Raw genomic sequence first — 16,865 nt, forward strand, 5'->3', positions numbered from 1 at the left:
GAGGGCCGAAGGGCCTGTTCTGTGCTGTACTGTTCTGTGTTCTGTGACTTCAGGGTAAGTGGAAAAGTAATCAATGATTAACACCGTAATCTCGACCATTTGCATGAAAGAGGTCGATGCCAACCTTGGACCACGGAGAGGTTTCAATTTCATGCTGCTGAAGTGTCTCCTTACTCTGCACTGGCGGGAAGCATTAACAGGTCGCACAGTTAAGGACCATGTTCACGATGTCCTGGCTGATCCCGGGCCAGTAGATAGCCAGCCTGGCTCTGCGTCTGCACTTTTCCACACCCAGGGGGCCTTCATGGATTTGACGGAGCACCAAGCTCTGGAGACTGTGTGGAATTACAATCTGGTCCAGTTTGAGGAGGATACCATCAACCACCGTCAGGTCATCCTTCACATTGAAAAATTGAGGGCGCTGCCCTTTTTGCCAGCCATTGGCTAGGTGTTGCATAACATACTGCCTTTTTGGCTATCTCCTCACGGATACGAATCACCTTCTCATCAGATGCCGGGAGGGTGCTAGCACACAGCTGCACCTGTGACTCAACCTGTGACTCAATTTGCCGGATGACGTTCGGTGGTTCACTAGGCACGGTGATGGAGCGGGACGGTGATGGAGCGGGACAGTGTATCGGCAATGATGAGCTCATTGCCAGGCGTGTAGACCAGGTCAAAGTAGTACCTTCTGAGTTTGAGGAGGATGTGCTGCAACCGAGGCGTCATGTCATTAAGGTCCTTGTGGATAATGTGGACCGGGGCCTGTGATCCGTCTCGACTGTGAATATCGGCAGGCCGTAGACATAGTCATGAAACTTGAGAATGCCAGTGAGAAGGACCAGACATTCCTTCTCGATTTGTGCATACCTTTGTTCATTGGGCGTCATTGCCCTTGATGCGGAGGCAACGGATGCCCAGGATGAAGGGTCATCACGTTGCAGCAGGACCGCACCAATGCCATCCTGGCTTGCATTGTCAAGATTTTCGTTTCCCTGTCTGGGTTGAAAAATGCCAATACGGGTGCAGTGGTGAGCTTAGCTTTCAGCTCCAACCACTCTGCCTGATGGGCCACCATCCACTCGAAGGCAGTGGACTTCTTCACTAGGTTTCGTAGGGCCGTGGTGTGTGAGGCCATGTTTGGGATGAACTTGCCCAGAAAATTGACCATGCCCAGGAAGCACAAAACCGCCTTCTTGTCTTCCGGGACCCTCATGGCTGCGAAGGCCTTGACCTTGTCAGCGCACACGCCCTGCTGAGAGATCTGGGGTGCGATTCTCCCACCCCCCCCTCCCGAAACGGCGTGTCGCGGATGGGCCGAGCGGCCTGCCCAACATGACCGATTCACGCCGGGGCCAACCACACCTGGTCGCTGCCGGTGTGAGCAGCGCGCGAACGCTGCGTGTGCGGCCTATGGGCGGGGGGGGGGAGGGAGGATCGAGCACCAGGGGGGTGTTCAGTGGGGGTCTGGCCCGTGATCGGTGCCCACCGATCGGCGGGCCGGCGTCTCTAAAAGTCACACTCTTTTCCCTCCGCCGCCCCGCAAGATCAATGCTCCATGTCTTGCAGGGCCCCCGCGGGGAGGACGGCAACCGCGCATGCGCGGGTTGGGGCCGGCCAACCTGCGCATGCGCAGGTGATGTCATTTAAGCGCCACCATTGACATCGGCGACAAGGCCCGGCGCACGAAATTGATGCGGCGCCGCTCCTACCCCCCTGGGGATGGGAGAATAGGGGGCGAGGAGCGGCCTCCAACGCCGGAGTGAAAGACTCCGGTTTTCACTCCGCCGTCGGCACTTAGTCTCCCGTTGGGAGAATCGCGCCGCTGGTCTCCTAGGAACAAGTATCGACATGCCAAAGCAACATTTGGCCCTGATCAGATTCAGGCCATTGGCATGGGCACGGCGGAATACCTGCTGGAGAAGGGAAACATGGACCATATGATGACATCGTCCACATACACACGAACCCCTTCGATGCCCTCCAACATCTGCTCAATGATGCGATGAAATATTTCTGATGCCGAATGGCATATGGTTATAGCAGTACCTGCCAAATGGTGTGTTGAAGGTTCAGAGTCTTCTGATGGACTCATCCAGCTGGATTTGCCAGAATCCATGTGACGCATCTAAATTCGTGAAAAACCGTGCATGTGCCATCTCATTGGTGAGTTCCTCCCGCTTCAGGATGGGGTAGTGTTCACGAATTATATTCTGGTTGAGATCCTTGGGATCAATGCAGATGTGCAGGTCTCCAGAGGGTTTTTTAACCACCGCCATTGAGCTGACCCAGTCAGTCGGTTCGGTTACCCTGGAAATGATCCCCTGCTGCTGCAGCTCCTTGAGCTGTTCCTTCAGGTGCTCCTTCAGCGGAGCCAGGACCTGGTGTGGTGCATGGACCACTGGCTTGGCATCAGGTCGCAGTAGGATCTTGTACCGATATGGAAGTGCCCACCCTGTCAAACACAGCTGGTTACTGAGCGAGGATGTCGTCAATGCCAGCCTGAAGATCTACGTTGGAGGATGTTGTTGAATATACCCGCTGCTCCATGTTTAGCTTGTTGCAGGCATCCGCGCCCAGTCGGGATGCCCTGTCCAGCTTGACAATTTCAAACCTCAGCCGTGCATGGGTATTCCGGTTGGAGACGAGTAGATGGCAGGACCCCAGTGCCGTGATGGCATTACCGTTATAGTCCAGGAACATGGGGGGCTTCTTGATGCGTTTGAAGTCTGTCTGTGAGAGGGGGTTGGCAGAAGCACCTGTGTCCAGCTTGAACTGGATGGAGCAGCGGTTGACCTGCATACCGCACGCCATTCGTCTTCTGAATCCGCAGCGAGGATGGATTGAATGCAAGATGAGTTAGGTGTGGCTTGTTCACGTATGTTAATGATGCTCACTTGGTCGGCGGACTCCAGGCACTCGTCCTCTGGACCCGTTGTACTGCCAGGATCAGAATCCTGTAATCGTTGTTGCACATTCTGGACGCGCAGCCGTCGGAATTGGGAGCGCTGGCCTCTGACTGGTGGTTCAGACCTGCACAAGGCTGCAGTGTCCAGGCTTCCCACAGTTTAAACATCGCCTGCCTCTTGCAGGACAGTGTCCCTTTAAGTGGGCGTTGCCACAGTTCGGGCACGTCACGACATCGGCGTCGTGACGTTGTGTACGTCGTCGCATATGCGCAGTGCGGTCGGCAGGCGTCTGCACCTGCGCAGTGTGGGTGTCGGCCGCTTTGTTATCCCATTCGCATCATGCATGCATGGGGCTTCAGGAAAAGCGGGTGAGATGGTCACTGTCTTCAATGCTGAGGCGCTGCATCCGGGAGGTGGCCTGCACACTCACTGCCTCGTTTTCAGCTAATCTGTATTGGGAATATTGATTTTTTGCGTGCTCATGCACTGTACATGTTTCAATCATGACTGGCAGGGTCATATGCTTGATTTTTAAGAGCTGCTCTCTCAGAGGATCAGAGTGAACTCCAAACACGATTTGGTCTCTGATCATGGAGTCAGCAATATCACCAAAGTTGCAGGACAGCGCTAGTAGGTGGGGGCTAGTTAAGAAGGCATTGAAAGATTCATCTTTACCTTGAAGACGTTGTTTGAATATGTAGCGCTCGAAGATTTCATTGGTGCCCACTTCACAGTGACTATCGAACTTGTTCAAGATGGTCTGAAACTTTGGCTTGTCCTGGCCTTTGGTGAAGTTAAACGAGTTGAAGAGTTTGATGGCTTGATCACCCGCTGTTGAGAGGAGAAGCGCAATCTTTCTTGCATCAGACGCACCCTCGAGGTTTGAGGCTTCGATGTACAGCAGAAACCTTTGCTTGAATGTCCGCCAGTTGGCACTGAGATTGCCAGAGGTCCTGAGCTGGTGAGGATCCTGAATCTTCTCCATGGTGCCGGGTTACATTTGCTGGTCGTCACGGAACAGACTGAGGTAAGCTACCTTAAATTAGTAGTCTCCTGGTATCATGTCGTGTTAGGTACACTGGTCTAACACTGGCTGCAACTGAATGCAGCTTAGATCAGAAAGATACTCCAGACATTGAAGTTAGTTCAATCAGGTTTATTGAACTAATAGCACAGTTAGCACAGTTCTCTGTGAGTTTGACTCTCTGCTAACTTAAGTGTGGTTACTCTGTCTGACTGAACCAGATTAGCCCCAGGACATTGCTGCAGGAGTTCCTCAAGGCAGTGTCCAAAGACCAACCTTTTTCCATTTCTTAATCGATGGCTGAGTTCAGAAGTTTGGGATGTGTGCTGATAATTGCAGTGTTCAGTTTTACTCACAACTTTTCAGATACAGCAAGCAGGAGCTGGACAACATTCAGATTTAGAGGAGCATCATAGTGGTGCAGTGGTTAGCACTGCTGCCTCATGGTGTCGAGGTCCCAGGTTCAATCCTGGCTCTGGCTCACTGTCCATGTCGGGTTTGCACATTCTCCTAAGTCTGCGTGGGTTTCACCCCCACAGCCCAAAGATGTGCAGGCTAGGTGGATTGGCCACGCTAAATTGCCCCTTGATTGGAAAAATGAATTGGGTACTCTAAATTTTTTTTTTTAAATTCAGATTTAGGCGGATGCCTGACAAGTAACATCCTTTGCCACACGTAACTGCCAGGCATCTTCAACCACCTCCCTTGACATCCAATTAAATAAGCATTGTCAAACTCTCCATCAACAACATCCTGGGGGTCATCATTGATCAGAATTGTAACCACATTTGGCTACAAGGAGAAGGTCAGAGGTTGGGAATTTTGTGGCAAGTGACTCACTTCCTGACTCCCCAAAGCTTTTCCACCAACTACAGGGTGCAAGTCAGGAGTGTGATGAAATAAATGCCTGGATGAGTTCAGCTCCAACAACACTCAAGAAGCTCAAGAGCCTGTTTGATTGACATCCCATCTAACACCTCAAACTCCCTCCACCACTGGCATCCCGGGCCTGCAGCGTAAATGGCCAACAAGAAGCATTGCATCAACTCATCAAGACTTCTTCAACAGCAATTTCCAAACTCGTGACCTCTACCACCCAGAAAAGGAAGAGTACCAGGCACATGGGAACACCATCACCTAGAAGTTTTCCTGCAGGTCATTCACCATCCTGACTTGGAAACATATTTCCTTTCCTTCGTTATAACTGGGTCAAAATCCTGGAGCTCTCTACCGAACAGCACTTGTAGGAGTATCTCCATCACATGGGTTGCAGTGCAGACAGATTGTAACAGTTCAAGAAGGTGATCCACCTGCATCTTCTCAAGGGAGATTGGGGATGGGCAAAAAAAGCTGGCCATGTTAGCAATACCCAGATCCGAGGAATTAATTTTTTAAAATCTTCAGTTTGATAAACAAATTGGGATAGAAACTCAATTCAGAAACTACTAAGGTGATACAAGTAAAGCATCTTTCACTAAACTGCTGAGAGAAATGCCGTATATTGCCAACATTTGTTTTAAGTTTTTCTTTCTCAAATTTTTTCAATTACCTTTTTCGTGTTTTTTTTCTTTGTTTTTTTTATAAATTTAGAGTATCCAATTCCTTTTTTCCAATTAAGGGGAAATTTGTCATGGCCAATCCACCTACCCTGCACATCTTTGGGTTGTGAGGGCGAAACCCACACAAACATGGGGAGAATGTGCAAACTCCACACGGACAGTGACCCAAAGCCAGGAACGAATTTGGGACCTCGGCGCTGTCAGGCAGCAATGCTAACCACAGCGCCACCGTGCCGCCCTCCTTTTTCGTTATTTTTAACTCTTCTTGCAATGTTGATTTAATTCTTAAGTATGGTTTGATAATTGATTGCCCGTTAGTGCTTTCCACAAGTGACTATGTATGTTTGAGTTTTGATTTGTGTGTAGGAATTCTGCTAAATCATGCAGCCTGGACTGAACCTAGATTCCTGGATGAATTCCTGGATTGGTGCTCGGGGAAGGGAACCCCAGCTGATTGTCTACTCCTTCAGTCAAGGGAATGAAGAATTGTAATGCTCAAGCACTACGCAGCTAAGATTATTTAACTCACCATTGGTCAAAGATCACAGCAGAGAGCTTCTTGGTCTGCATTGGTTAGTTAGTCAGTGGCTAAACTCATTAAGTTATTGGGAAATCAGGCCAGCCTAACGTCTTTTTTTTCAACACCTGATAAGGTCTAAGAAAGCCTGCTTTTATTTTTAATATTGTCATGTTCACCTTTAAGAAATGGGTGTTTATAAATGGGTGTGTATATAAATATATGCAGTGAGAGTACCTTTAAGAAATGGGTGTTTACTACTACAGTGATGTCAGAGAGTGGGTGGAACTGGGATGTCAGTCAGCATTTTACTTTCGCTTTAGGCTGTTTGCCGCAGGGTGTGTTTTAGTTTCGCTTTCAGAGCTGGATAGCTGCAGTCACACCCGGAAGGTGTTTTTGAATCTCTCTCTATAATCTAAAGACTGTAAATCGATCCTGGTGATTTAAAACTAATAACAGTAGTGACTTTAACCTGACGTGCTTCTGGTAAAAGGTGCTTTTAAGTCGTATGGATGTTAAAAGGAAAGCTTAAAGGGTTATTTAGTGTTGTAGTCTTTGGGGGTTGTATTTGAATTGATGGTTGCTAAGATGTTCACTGTATGTTTTAAAAAGGTTAACTTGAGTTCATAGAATAAACATTGGTTTGCTTTAAAAAAAATACTTTTCCATTTCTGCTGTACCGCACCTGTAGAGTGGGCCGTGTGCTCCCCATACCACAATTTATTAAAAGTTGTGGGTCAGGTGAACTCCATGATACACTTTGGGGCTCTCTAAACCCTGGCCCATAACAATATACAGATGCTGCCAGACCTGCTGAGATTTTCCAGCATTTTCTCTTTTGGTTTCAGATTCCAGCATCCACAGTAATTTGCTTTTATCTTGCTTTCATTTTTATTGTGTGTCTATTTTCTATCTAGTGGTTTGGATCTCATTGAACCATTATGCGAGGTGAAAAAAAGCATTGTTTACACGTGTTAACATTTTGTTTAAAATCGTAACCACTGTCCTCAATCCTCTACATGGGCCGTTGAATGAATTTTGTTTGTGAGAGTTAGGAAAGTGTACATTTGAGTTATTTTCATTGAACAATTTTAATATTGTGTATGGATATGCCATACACAACTATTAAAAATAAAATTGCCCTAAAAAGAAATAAGAAGTTTGGGCAAGAACAGGAGTTATGGCGTTGTTTTTTGGAGTTGTTTTTCGGACTGGAGGAAAGTTTATCGAAGGGTTTCCTAGGGCTGCTATTAGGATCACTGCTATTCAGATAATGACCAACTTAGATTTAGGTATACAGGGCACAATTTCACAATTTGTGGTTGTCACAAATCATGAAAGTATTGTGAACCGTGAGGAGGATAGTATTAAACTTCAGTAAGACATATATAGGCTGGTGGAATGGGTGGAACATGTGGCAGATTACATTTATAATAATTAGTGTTGCAAGTAGGCTTACATTAACACTGCAATGAAGTTACCGTGAAAATCCCCAGTCGCCTGTTCGGGTGCACAGAGGGAGAATTCAGATTGTCCAATTCACCTAACCTGCATGTCTTTTCGGGACTTGTGGGAGGAAACCGGAGCACCCGGAGGAAACCCACGCAGACCCAAGCCGGGAAACAAACCCAGGTCCCTGGCGCTGTGAGCAACAGTGCTAACTACTGTGCTACCTTGCCGAAATGGCAAGAAATGCGAAGTGATTCACTTGGTAAAAAGAACAAGGAGAGACAATATAAAATAAAGGGTACAATTATGAAAGGGAGAGACCTAACGTTTCAAGTCCAGATGGCCTTTTGTCAAAGCATCTCCAGACTAATTTTCTTGGGTGATCAACTATCAAAGAATCATAGAATTTACAGTGCTGAAGGTGGCCATTCGGCCCATCGTGTCTGCACCAGCCCTTAGAAAGAGGCTGTGGGAGGAAACCGGAGCACCCGGTGGAAACCCACGCAGACATGGGGGAACAAGCAGACTCCGCACAGACAGTGACCCAAGCCGGGAATCGAACCTGGGACCCTGGTGCAGTGAAGTGACAGTGCTGACCCTTGTGCTACCATGCCACAGCTCAAGGAGCCCAGCCAGGCACTGAAAAGATTGCAGCCATCACCAGAATGTCATATCCAAAAGACAAAAAGGCAGTACTAAGAATGCTAGGTGTCAATTTTTTGGGAAAATTCATAACAAACTTGGCATCACACACCACGGCACCGAGACAGCTTATTCGGGAAAAACGTCATGTTCACTTGGTCTGATGAACGCAACAGAGTGGTCAGGTCTGAAAAGAGCACTCACTACGGCTCCTGTTCTGTTCTTCGATCCCATGAGTAATACGAAGGTTTTGACAGATGCCAGCAAGGATGGCATAGACTCAGTGCTGTTACAGCATACAAGTGAAGTGCTATGGCAACCAGTTGTATATATGCCTCGAGGTCAATGACACCAACCGAGCAGCGCTATGCGCAAAATGAAAAGGAGTGTTTGGATCTACTCACTGGTATGGACAAATTCCATAACTATGTGTATGGGTTACCCACATTCACAGTAGAATCTGATCATCATCCTCTCTTCCCTATTATAAAGAAGAACTTGAACAACATGTCTCCAAGACTACTGAGATTGGTTATGAAACTTCAACGGCACGATAGAACGATACAGCGCAGTACAGGCCCTTCGGCCCTCGATGTTGCACCGACATGGAAAAAATCTAAAGGCCATCTAACCTACACTATGCCCTTATCATCCATATGCTTATCCAATAAATTTTTAAATGCCCTCAATGTTGGCGAGTTCACTACTGTTGCAGGTAGGGCATTCCACGGCCTCACCACTCTTTGCGTAAAAAACCCACCTCTGACCTCTGAGCTGTTACCCCTCAATTTAAGATGTTGAGCTAGTCTATACGCCAGGAAATGAGATAGTTGTAGCTGATGCACTATCACGTGCAACCGATGATCCAGGGACGACAGACATCGTACAGATCATTGAAGCTCAAATGACCCTCGTTGAAGAAAACCTACCTGTATCTGACAACAAGTCGAAGCTCATCAAAGAAGAAACATGTAAAGATGAAACTACCAACAAGTGTCAAAGTACATGCGGGGTGGTTGGCCCAAGGGAACTTTTTCCAAATACTGGAACATACAAGCAGAACTAAGCAGTGTAAATGGGTTCTTGCTCAGGCAATAACGTATTGTTATTCCGACTTCTTTGCGACACGTAATCCTCAGCAAGATACATGAAGATCACCTGGGGATGGAAAAATGTAAAAGAAGAGCTTGCGAGTCTGTGTATTGGCCAGGAATCAACGATGACATTAGCAATCTAATCACACAATGTGAAACGTGTCAGAAGAACCAGTCCCATCAACAGAAGGAGGCACTGACAATGCACAAAATCGTCACGGCTCCATGGTCGAAAGTAGGTATTGATCTGTTTTTGTTCCGAGGCAATGAATATTTGTAAGCCATTGACTACTTTTCAAACTATCTAGAGGTAATCAGGCTACCCAACTCCAGTTTGAAGGCAGTCATCAAGGCTACGAGGGAAATATTTGCTAGGCATGGCACCCCATTCACTGTAATGAGTGACAATGGACTGTGTTTTGACAGCAGCGAATGGACAGAGTTCTTCAAACACTATGGACGGGATTCTCCGACCCCCCCGCCGGGTCAGAGAATCTCTGGGGGGGGGGGGGGCAGAGTGAATCCCGCCCCACCGCTCCGACGCCAGCTGCCGTATTCTCAGGCGCCGGTTTTTTGGGCGGGGGCGGGGATCATGCTGCGCCGGTCGGGGGCCGTTAGCAGTGCCCCCCCCCCCCCCCCCCCCCCCAGCAACTCTCCGGGCCCTGATGGGCCGAGCAGCCGTCAGTTTCTGGCCAGTCCCGTGCGAGGGTTAGACATGGTCCCACACGGCGGCACTGGCTGGTAGGCCGGCTGGTGTGGTCCTCCTCAGAAGGGGGGGAGGGGGTGAGGGGGTACGGGGGGATCCGGCCCCGGGGAGGGAGGGCCCCACGGTGGCCTGGCCCGCGATCGGGGCCCACCACGCCAGCGGTTTTGCGCATGAGCGAACTCGTGCCGGCCCTTTGGCGCTGGTTGGTGCGGCGTCTACCCCTCCACCGCCGGCCTAGCCCCGGAAGAGCGGAGGATTCCGAAACTTCCGGTCGGCCCGACGCCGGAGTGGTTTGCGCCGCTTTTTGTGCTGGTGTCGTGCAATCGCGGGGATTCGGGAAAAACCCCCTTTATGAATTTCAGCATGTAACCTCCAGCCCACTTCATCCACAGTGCAATGGAAAGGCTGAGAAGGGAGTACATATTGCCAAGAAACTATTTAAAAAAAGCTTGGGAATCCAACAGCGACCCAAACATAGCTTTGTGAAGCTACAGGACAACACCACTTGCAACAGAATACTCACCAGCACAGTTGCTGATGAATCAAAAGATCTGTACCACATTACCATGTCTTACTACAGCGAATCCTGATAGTACCGACGCAATCAAAAAAAGTCAAGCAGAACAAACGGAAAGAGCAACATTACTATGACAGGACAGCGGAAAATCTAGCACTGCGAGAGCAAGGAGACACTGTAAGAGTACAACTTCCATGTAGATGGTCGAGCATGGGACATGTAATTCTCCAGGCAGCTCCACATTCATACAATGTCGTACTTGAGGGGATCTGTGCAGGGTTTAACCCGGAGGTGGCAACCATTTATTGACTTCTTTGTGGGAGAGTGAGCGTCAGCAGGGGGGTGGGGGGGAGGGGGGGGGGGGGGGTTAGAGTAGAGTAGGAGGGAAAATATGGCGGGTAGTACCGGTGGGAGGGGAGCGGGCTTGTGCAATATGTTACGATGGAAGTATTGAAAGTACGTGGATGTTTGCACATTTTTGCCTTTCTTGCTTTCTTTCTGATGATGTCTGTAACTGTTTATAAAGCCAAAAACTACCTCAATAAAATTGTTTATTAAAAAAAAATTCATACAATGTCGTAACGGAAGAGGGTTTGATCTTAAGGAGAAACCGCAGAGTCTTAAGGTGAACATGACTCAACCCACATTTCCACATATAACGATAGACACAAAGCTACTTATAGCGACTCCTACTGCACATCAGCAAGACGTACTTCCAGCAGCAGACACAACGCCAGCAGCATTAGAACAAACACAACTGAGAAGATCTACACGTCTGAGAAAGAAACCGGACAGACTCAATTTGTGAAAAATAAAAGTTGTTAACTTCTGGACAGTAACAGTGGAACCATGTAGAGACTAAACAATAATCATGTCCTGTACACGTGTTTGTATGTACCTCCAAACAACTTCAAAGAAAGGGGGATGTGACAGTACGTATATTGTAAGGTTAATGAAGGGTTAACAATTTAATGTAAATGCATCCAACCACTAGATGGCGATCAAGCGCATACATGTGGATCACGTGATACCCTTGATTCTGGAAATAAGTAATTAGGCGGGATAGAGAGCAGTCATGTTTTTCGAAGCTCTATAGATAGATAGAATCCTAAATTTAATTTATCTGTAGTCTTTTATATCTCAGTAAGATCTCAGTAAGCAAGTCAAATCTATTTAGTTGTAGTGTTAATAAATTTGCTTTGTTCAAAACATAGGTTCATGTTCTTTGTGAGACACTACACTTAAAAGCCATCCTCATCCACAAAGCAAAGAACATCACAAACTGAAGTCTTAAAGTGAGTTAAATAAAGTTGTATTTAAAAGTAAATCAAACTTTCAGTAAGTATCAATTTGTCTGTGTTGTCAGTTGATGCCAGCAGAGGGCAGTAACACCTTCAAAAAGAGATGATGTGGAGATGCCAGCGTGGGACTGGGGTGAGCACAGTAAATACAACACCAGGTTAAAGTCAACAGTTTTGTTTCAGATCACTAGCTTTCGGAGCACTTCTCCTTCCTCAGGTGAATGAAGAGGTAGGCTGGCGTGGTACATTGGCGAGACCATGCAGACGCTGCGACAACAGATCAACAGACATCACGCGATAATCGTCAGGCAGGAATGTTCCCTTCCAGTCGGGGAACACTTCAGCAGTCAAGGGCATTCAGCCTCTGATCTCCGGGTAAGCGTTCTCCAAGGCAGCCTTCAGGACGCGCAACAACGCAGAATCGCCAAACAGATTATATAGCCAAGTTCCGCACACATGAGCCTCAACCGGGACCTTGGATTCATGTCACATTATATTCATCTCCCCCCATCTGGCCTGGGCTTGCAAAATCCTACCAACTGACCTGGTTTGAGACAATTCACACCTCTTTAACCTGGACTACTCCTCTCTCTGGATCTGTAAAGACTTAATTTGAATGCTCGCATTCAAAGCATTGTCTTGCATCTTTGACTTCATTCACCTGAAGAAGGAGCAGTGCTCCGAAAGCTAGTGATTTGAAGCAAACCTGTTGGACTTTAACCTGGTGTTGTGAGGCTTCTTACTGTACTTCAAAAAGAGGTTTGAGGATTTAAACAATCAGCAATCAAGATAAATATGCTCACTGTTAGGGGAAGGAAAACAGCTTCAGAAGATTTCGCAATCCAACTATTCTGCAAAACAAGCCTGCTCCATACACTCTGAAGGAGAATAAAAAATCAGTTAACTGAAATGTACTTTTTCTGACGTGTGCTCCAGTTTATTTTTTTTTTAATCTTCAGGAGTGAGCTGTTTCTATTTTACCAGAATTGAATTAGGGAACTCAGGGAGGGAAATTAATCGACAAATCTCCACTTTCCTATAAGCTTCTGTGCAGCAACTCTCGTGTTGCTTATGTTCTGTCGTCTGCCATTTCCAAACACTGCACCCAGAAATTTAATAGGCCATGGGCTCATGGTCACCCTCCTATAATCTCCCTTTTTATACCGGTTACACACAATTCCCACCAGCCCAATTTTCCAAAATTGCACACTTCAATCCTGACTGCCAGCCATGCATCGCTGTCCGTCACACACATACCTCAACTGCTTCAGAAAAACTGCCGGTTAACTAACCAAATTCTCCAGTTCACATCCCCTGTATCACTGGATTCCCCCCCCCCCCCCCCCCCCCCCCAAAAAATATGTTGAGAGAATTTATGCAACTGTCCTCGCAGAAGCAGAGAAGGTTTACAGCATAGAAAGGCTATTTGGCTGGCCCTCGATAGGAGCAATTCACCTTGAGCCACTCCTGCAGATTATTCCTTTTCAGATAATGATCGAATTCCAGCACACTCTCGGGCAGTGCTTTCCAAATCCTAGCCAACTGTTGCTTGAAAAAGTTGTTCTTCATTTTGCCATTGCTCCTTCGGCCAATCACCTCAAATAGCTGCCTCTGTTTCGTGATCTTCCGATGGGAATATTTCCCCCCTATTTAGTTTATCCAGACACCTCATGATTTTGAACAGCTCTATCAAATCTCCTCTCAACCTTCCCTATTCCAAGGAGAACAATCCCAAATTCTCCAAACTTTCTACGTAACTGAAGATGGAGGCGAGGTGGTGATGTCACTGGACTAGTAATCCAGAGACCCAGGTTAATGCTTTGAGGACAAAGTTCAAACTCCACCATGGCAGCCGGTGGCATTTAAATTCAATGGATGAATTTGGAATTAAAGCCTAGGGCGGGATTCAACGATCTCGTCCGGGGTGGGACCTGATCCGAGTGGGAACAGAGAATTTCCAAACAAAACTCCATTCCCCTTCAGAGGCACCGGAGAATCCCAGGCACAAAGGAAGATGGAAGGGTAGCATGGTAGCACAGTGTTAGCACTGTCGCTTCACACTCCTTGGTCCCAGGTTCGATTTCTGACTTGGGTCACTGTCGGTGTGGAGTCGGCAAGTTCTCCCTGGGTCTGCGTGGGTTTCCTCCGGGTGCTCCGGTTTCCTCCCACAGTCCAAAGATGTGCAGGTTAGGTGGATTGGCCATGATAAATTGCCCTTAGTGTCCAAAAAAAAGGTTGGGTTGGGTTATGGGGATAGGGTGGAGGGCTTAAATGGGATGCTCTTTCCAAGGGCTGGTGCAGACTTGATGGGTCGAATGGCCTCCTTCTGCGCTGTAAATTTTATGATTTTGGCCCTGGTTTCAGTAATGATGGCTGCGACCATGAATTGATCGTCATTAAAATCTACCCGGTTCACTAATGCCCCTTTGAGGGAAGGAAATCTGCCGTCCTCACTGAGCCTACATGTGACTCCGGGTCCATAGCAATGTCCTCTTAAATGGCCTGTCAAGCCATTCAGTTGTATCAAACCGCTATAAAGTCTCAAAGTGAAACTGGATGGACCAGCCAACATCGACCTATGAAACAGTAATGTGAACAGCAAATCCAGACCTGTCAAACCCTGCAAAGTCCTCCTCATCAGCAACTGGAAACTCCCAGAGACTAGTCAAACAACAGCCTGGCAGTCAAGCTCAATGAATCATACCATACAGACTATAGATTCAGAGTGTTGCAGCACAAAAAGAGACACTTCGGTCGCCATCATGTCTGCATCAGTCATCCAGCACCAATATTCTAATCCCATTTTCCAGCACTTGATCTGTGGTTTTGTATGTTATGATCTTTCAAGTGGTAAATGCTTCTTAAATGTTGTGCGGGTTCCCGCTTCTGCCACCCTTTCAGCAGTGAGTTCCAGCTGCCCGTCACCCTCTGGATGAAAACGTTTATTCTCAGATCCCCACTAATCTCCTGCACCTTACTTTTAATCCCCATTTACCCTCGAGAAGGTGGCGATGATCTGTCTTCTTAAACCGCTGCAGTCCATGTGTTGTAAGTATGCTCACAGTGCTGTTGGGGAGCTAGTTCCACCATTCTGTCGCAGTGACAGTGAAGGAACGGCAGTATAGGTGTATAGATATATGTTTCTGATGTACTTTCTTATATTGAAACAAGGATTGTCAATTCAGGTCGGAGCGTTGCTGGAAGTGAAGATGTGACATTCAGTTCAAACTTCCAGTCTCCAGATCATTGGAGACCAGACGTACAACCAAAGACCTATGTTGGCACCATATGGAGCCAGTGGTATTGTCACTGGACTAGTAATCCAGAGACTCAGGGTTATGCTCTGGAGGACCTCGATTTGAATCACGCCACAGCATATCGTGGATCTGGAATTGAAAGTCTAATAATGACAGTGAAACCATTGTTGCAAAAACCCAACTAGTTCATTAATGTCCTTTAGGGAAGGAAATCTGCTGTCCTTACCTGTGATTACAAAAGGGCCTGCGGTGCTGACCTGGGAAGCTTCAATTCTCCTGGGACCCTCTGAGAATGCCTCTGACTTTTTTAGTCAGATGTGGAAGACTACCTCCCACCAGTCACAACGTGATTCTCCCTGATTCCCATTCACGCCAGTTTTGCTCGGGCCCCTTGATTTCAAGGGCAGTCACTCTTACCTTTTTGATTTTAACTGTATTATCCAATGGGGTGAGGAGCTGAGTGGTCCTGCCCGATTCCAAACTGCGCATCAGTGAGCAGGTTACTGCTGGATAACTGTTGGCAACTCCTTCCATCATTTACTGATGATTGAGGGTAGACTGATGGGGCAGCAATTGACCGAGTTGGATTTCAGAGAAGCTCGAGGGTGCAAAAGCAGGCCATTCGGCCCATCGGGTCTGCACCGATCCTCTGAAAGAGCACCCTACTAAGCCCACTCCCCACAATTTAGCATGGCTAATCCAACTAACCTGCATAACATTGGACTGTTGGGAGGAAACCAGATCCCCCTGAGGAAATCCACGCAAACAAGGGGAGAACATGCAAACTCCACAGTCACCAAGGTTAGAATTGAACCCGGGTCCCTGGCGCTGTGAGACAACAGTGCTAACCACCGTGCTGCCCCTCTGTTTTTTCTAGACTGGATATCTCTGGGCAATTTCCAGATTTTTAGGTAGATGTCAGTGTTATAGCTGTACTAGAACAGATTGGCTGGGCGCACCTAGTTCTGGGGAAGACATCTTCAGTACTATTGCTGGAATGTTGTCAGGACCCATAGCCCTTTCAGTAACCAGCACCTTCAGCCCTTTCTTGATATCAGGCGGAGTGAATCGAATTGACTGAAGACTGACATCTGTGACGCTGGGGACCTCAAATGCCACTCGGCACTTCTGACTGAAGATTGTTACAAATGGGTAGTTTCCCAGGAAATGTTGGGTAGATTAAACCTAGTCTAACACTTGGGTAACTACACAACACCTCCCATAATCACCCTCACTGACCCCATGACACCCCCAAGTATACCCCTGACCTTTTAAAAAAAAATTTAGATTCCCCAATTATTTTTTCCAATTAAGGGGCAATTTAGCGTGGCCAATCCACCTAACCTGCACATTATTGGGTTGTGGGGGCGAAACCCACGCAGACACGGGAAGAATGGGCAAACTCCACACGGACATTGACCCAGAGCCGGGATCGAACCTGGGACCTCAGCGCCGAGTATACCCCTGACCTGACTACCGCATCAACAGCCACCCCCACCGATGACCCTCCCAACCAAACCACTCCCCTACCACCCAGGTATCCTGCTAAACTGATTGGCCTGCCCCCTACCTGACCCAACTAACCGCTCAACCTAACTGCTCCCCACCACCTTCCTAACCAGTTGTACCTGCCGACCTGACTACCCCTGCTGACCACAGGTCCACCTGTCCTGACTACTCCCACCAACAGCCAGCTGGGTCAGCTTCTGACTGGACCCAACTACACCCTACCCTTCTGAATATCTTCCTGACCCAACCCAACCATTCCCCGACCTGACTACCCCTCCTGACTACTAGCCCAACCACCTGAATACACAGCTGCACCCCACCGACCAGACTACGCATCCCATCCACATGTTACCCCCACCCCACTGCCGACCAGACCTCACA

This window comes from Scyliorhinus canicula, chromosome 6 (genome assembly GCF_902713615.1).
Source record: "Scyliorhinus canicula chromosome 6, sScyCan1.1, whole genome shotgun sequence".
Classification (NCBI taxonomy): Eukaryota; Metazoa; Chordata; class Chondrichthyes; order Carcharhiniformes; family Scyliorhinidae; genus Scyliorhinus; species Scyliorhinus canicula.